Source organism: Notolepis coatsorum, assembly GCF_963971535.1.
Source record: "Notolepis coatsorum genome assembly, chromosome: 15".
NCBI lineage: Eukaryota > Metazoa > Chordata > Actinopteri > Aulopiformes > Paralepididae > Notolepis > Notolepis coatsorum.
This window is the reverse complement of record NC_140179.1, coordinates 88,144,487-88,150,486: the sequence shown is the minus strand read 5'-3', so window position 1 is coordinate 88,150,486 and position 6,000 is coordinate 88,144,487.

Here is a 6,000-nt window from a genome sequence, read left to right as displayed (position 1 = left end):
GATGTGAGTACATTGACTAGCTGTAAAATGACATATGATCCCATATATTAAATAAAATATCTTTATCGATCCCATTCCTGCATCGAACGGCATTTCGAGGATATTATTGATATATATATATTTGGTGTATATTTTCTCTGCCTCTTAACACATTGACTGCCACGCTTCTATCCATCAATGTATGATCACTGCCACCAGTCTAAACCTATGGAGATGTTCACTTTCTTTGCAGGGCTATAACTTTTTAAATTGTATTGCTAAATTGACATTACTATGGCCCATTCAACATCGATTATCTATCGTTCAGGATGTAGGAACGTTATACTTTTTAATTCATAGATTCATACGAAAATACCGTTTAGAATATAAGTGTTTTTATCGTTTTCTGCAGTAATTCCTAGAACGCTAGTTATAGGCCTAAACGCATAATATAGATTATCGATTGCAGTTTATTCGCGATACACGCTATATTAAAAAATCCAACTGAATACGATCCTAAACGTTATGACTCATCATGCGCGGATGAAAGGGGGGGGGGGGGGGGGGGGCGTTTATAATTCCGTGATCGTCAGTAAATGCTTTATGTAGTATGGGTGATATATTGATCAGAGCGGTTTGCATTGAAAAGAATAAACAATCAAGCTGAAAGTAACGTTACTGTCCTCTTACCGTTCGCCGATGAGACTGGAGGAAAAAGATCCCACTTATTTGATGTCGATCGACTAGATCCATTTCCGGTTTGTATGGCGCAATAAACGCCCAAATCATATTGATTATTGAGTTATGGCAGCGATCCATATACACGGATGTGTGTCTAGAGTCCCGCAACAATATGTGACTGCCGGACGGATTTCCCAGATGCACCGAGATCACAAGATCCATTTCCGGTTGTAACTCGCCCGATCATCCACCAGGCGACGGTATTGAAGCGTTGCACGGTTGTGCAGAGTCCCACTGTCTCAGCAGAGGCTGGGTGGCAGAATTATGAATACCATGGCGAAAAAATTTAATATGATCTCAATAACGTCGTGCACCGTGGCTTGGCAGAATTCGCATGACCAGCAAACCCGTCGTACAACGTTATTGGCGGTCAATGTGTTAATATGCATGTTGACCCAATTCAAGTAAACCAAGCACCGCAAGAAGACATGATATTGGGTATAGAAATGAAGAAATTATGGGAACAGTGACAAGTTTGACTCAGTTTGAGTAAAATGTACTCAGTTTGAGTAAAATTTACTCTGCGAAATTTACTGTGTAGTGTTTGTAGTGTTTACTTAAAAAAAATTAAGTTAACTAAAGGAAACTTCATATAATTGAAGATTTACTTAAAAAAATTAAGGCAACAAAGGGACACGTCATATAATTGAATAGATTTTAATCACATACATTTTATTAAAATTTATTGAATAAGTGAACTAAATTTAAACCAAAAACTTAAGTGCATGTTAATAATAATAACAGTTAAAATGTGTTGGATTTAGTAATAACATGCCAAATCATGAGTTAATATAGCCCAACATTTTTAAGTAAATTTAAATCAATTTCACATTGGGTAAATCAATTCTTAACACACCATGATGGTTAAAATCATTCAAATGCCCCCGGATCCCCATACTCTGCATCCCCGCCAAATCTGTCGAGAGATCTGCAGTAATGGCCATCAACCCTGTTTTTTTCCCCACAACTCGAGTAATGGGCATGGCCCGCTTGTCAACAAATTGGCGCCTCATCCGGACCACAGCAGAGTCGACTTGAGCGGCCACACTCTTGCCATGTAGGTTGTCCAGCTGATTTAGGCGGAAGCCCTGCAGGCTGGCTAGCTCACCCTCAGAGGACAACAGAGTGCGCCTCAGCACCGCAGTGCCCTATGAGAAACAAACGCCAGTTAGATAACAGGACTGTTCTCAACTGAAGAAAAGTCTTAATCGGCTAATCGATTAGTCGATTTAATCAACAAACCTGTGGAATTGTTTCACATGCAACCATGCAGAATGACCTCTTTATATCTAGGGCTTCCCAGAGATGTGCAGAATGGCCTCTTTATATCTAGGGCTTCCCAGAGATGTGCAGAATGGCCTCTTTATATCTAGGGCTTCCCAGAGATGTGCAGAATGGCCTCTTTATATCTAGGGCTTCCCAGAGATGTGCAGAATGGCCTCTTTATATCTAGGGCTTCCCAGAGATGTGCAGAATGGCCTCTTTATATCTAGGGCTTCCCAGAGATGTGCTTATTGTGTGCTTTTTTCCCTTACAGGAAATAACTTATTCAGCAAAAAAAAAAGCGTGAAAACAACTAATCGATGAGCAAAGTCTTGGTCGGCTAAGAAACCGACCGGTTAATGGAGTAGATGATGTGTCAGTCCTACATGATAGTGGCTTAGAAGTAGTGGTTCATCACTGTGGTCCCCGGTACGCGGGAACATGGCACAAGTGACTTCCTTTTTAGTAAGTAAACTATTCATCATATAGAAATTAATAGTCAATTGGAGTCCTCAATCAAAACGTCAGATAAGAGTTCTTATCTAATAAGCCTGACGGCAAATCACATGACAATTAATGGAAATGTAAAACAGATAAGAACATGAGAGTTAAAGACAAAAGCACGTACACTGAGCGTAGCTTGGTAGACAGTCACAGTACCTGTAAGAGGTGAGCAGTTTCAGGTAACTCGGTACCAGGATGTCTCTGGTAAACCTGCACTAGAGGCCTGTTGAGTTTCTCATGGGACACAATGTCTTCGCTGTATTCCGGACCCTGGGGAGGGAGAGAGCACAGGAGATATACAGCAGCCACACACAACACCACTGGATCACATATAAAACAAGCTCACTTTCTTCCATAAAGTGTAGTTCAGGGTAAATTCGGTTACACTCCACACGTGTATACCTACCAGAGACCTATCATGGCTGTGGCGAATGCTGTCAATCTGCCTCTGTTTGAGAGCCACGGTCTGCCTGGTTGCTGCATACATCACAGTCAGGTTTTGCTGGTCAAGAGAAGTAAAATAAGGAGCTAAATGTGTGTCTTGATATTCAAATAAAGAAGACGCCACAGAATGATTATGTATTGTAATTCTGTATTGCACAAGAAAGTTACTCAATAGTTACTTTGCTGCAAAGACAATGGAGGTCCAAGGCACTCATACGGTAGGTTACCACACGTTTCTTTATGTTAAGCCCAACAGAAAAAAAGGTAAAATTTAACCCACGACTGCCTTGGACCAGCATTCTCTTTTTTTTTTTTTATCCACTTTTTCTCCCATTTTCTATATTTTTCTCCCATCCCAATTTCGTATCATCCAATTCAACCCTCCCCTGTCACGAACGCTGTTTCTTGCCTCCCACAAGCCGGCTGCAATGTGGACTAAGTCATACATAGCACAAGTCCCCTCCGGTACTTGAGGTAACAGCAGTCACATCTTTTCACCTGCGCAGCTCGATCTCTCAGTGGCGAGGAGTAACGCGTGGGAGGCTCATGCTGCCCCCGACACTTCCTGATTCTACTGCGCAGGCGCACCAACCGACCTGTAGGAGTCGCTGTCCACAACGCCCGATCCCCACCCATCAGTTTCCCACCCCCTAATACGGCCAATGTGTATTAGTACGGACGACCAGCTAAACTGAAAGCAAATGTGGAGTGCTGGGCTCGAACAGGCAAGCCCAGCGTCTCCAGATTTCGTGGCGAGCGCCTTGCCCACTACGCCACGTAGCCGCCCTGACCAGCATTCTCTTTTTTGATCACCGTCATCACAAAACACATGTGGGAGTTACTAGTGACACCCAACCAGCACCTAAACAACACATTCTCTCACTTAATTTGCTGTGTTTTCCATGTATTTTACCTTCTGATTAATGGTCTCTGCTATTTTCTTCACCAGGCCATTGTTGGTGGCAAGGTGGGCATCTCTCTGCCTGATGATGGCGCTGGGTAGCATTTGATGTCTGATGTTGTCTCTCAGTAGCTGGGACTGGCTCATCTCCAGGGAGGACGACTCCAGAACCTGGTTACACTCTGTGGACACACAGACAAACAGACAGAAAGACAGACAGACAGGTGATTTGTTTAGATTAGAAGGGGGGGTGGGGGGGAGGGGTCTGTTCTCCCCAGACGTTCCCCACTTCTTTCCCAAAAAACCTACAGTTAACAAGGAAATGCAGTTCATAACTTACGTTAACAAGTCATATTTGACATCACTACCAGAGAGAGTGTATATCGTCCACAATATTGTTTCATCATTATTCATACCCAAGACTTTTGAACATCATGAGAAAAACACACAGTAAAAATAAGACACATACAAATATAATTCATTTTTAATTACATTACTGACTCTTACAACCATGAGATATTATTAGTGAGCTTTACCTGGTGTAAAGGGGTTGACAGGGATTATTAGTGAGCTTTACCTGGTGTAAAGGGGCCGATTGGGTTGGTTTTTGCAAAGGCCTGAGCGTTGCGTCCTCCTGCAGAGTGAGAGCCACTGAGGGCCGGCAGCAGCTCCAGAACACGAGCCCTCTCACAGGCACAGTCCAACAACTGTCTGCTGCACTGAGCCAGGGACTGTGAGAGAGAGGGGTGTTTCAAGGGGAATTACAAGGGTTACAAGGGTGTTTTGAGTCGTCAGTCTACAGGCAATCCTAGGACTTTCCATAAAATTGTATTTCAACTATCAATAACATCCTCAAAGTGCAGTTCGATGGGAGGAATGGTATCGATACATATCGGGCATTGCAATTAGATGATGTCAAAGGATGGCATTTACCTTGATCTTGAGAATTCTAAAAAGTCCCATAACACAATAACACAGGACAAATCTCAGGGAAAATTCTACTTGTCTATAGCGGAACAACAAGCTAAATGTGAAATTCAAATTCCCATTCAGGAAATACATTTTCAGAAAGAAACTCTTGAGTCAAGTGTGTAACAGCGGTGTGACTGGCCTCGAACTGTGAGAGCACGTTCCTCAGTGTGTTCTCCAGGACCTGCTTCAGCTCCGACAGCTCTCTCCTCTCACAGTCCAGCAGGTAATCGGCACCATCTTTCTCCTATGTCAGCACACACAGCACAGGCCTCAAACAATCTGTCACCAATCACCGTAATCCGTTCTCTTGACAAGTCATCTTTAGACTCAATGCAATTCACGATTCATAATAGACAGTTTCTATTCAAGAGAGTATATACATTATATACATTTGAGAGTATATACATTTGAGGGGGTAGAAACTGTACATTGGAGGAGGTTGGGTAGATGGGGTGGGGTTGAGTAGGTGGGGTGGGGAAACTGTACATTGGAGGGGGTTGGGTAGGTGGGGGGGGGGGGGGGGGTGAGTAGGTGGGGTGGGGAAACTGTACATTGGAGGGGGTTGGGTAGGTGGGGTGGGGGGGGGGGTGAGTAGGTGGGGTGGGGAAACTGTACATTGGAGGGGGTTGGGTAGGTGGGGTGGGACTGTACATTGGAGGGGGTTGGGTTTGGACATTTACAGGGGCCAGTTTCGAATTGCAGAATCCCGTAGGTGCTCTTTGATAATAATAATCTGGAATAATCATTTTGAACTACTGCCAATGGCTTTAGCATTGTACAGAATTAGCTGTAGAAAATAAATCATCAATGTTTGATTAATGTACAGCACCTTGATTTCTGTCCTCTGATAAATTAAACATTGTATCACTGTAAGAAAAAAAGCTGCAAGAAAATGGTAAATGTCTGGCATCAATGGTTTCCAAATACTTACTGTCAAATTACAGTAAAATCAAATACATTTACAGATTACAACCTTTATTTAATGGGTAATATTTTTACAAGAGGTAATTTACTGTATTTGTATGGCATTTACACTTAAAGTAGAAAAACAAAAGTAATCTGTAAAATAATACAGTGAATTTCCCATGATTTTTTTAAAATGTGTTTGTGTGGGCCTTCCCCAAACACAGCAGTGGCGAATCCTCCTGGAAGCCAACGGAAGCCAGGCTTCCCCATTATTAAAATATGAATTAATA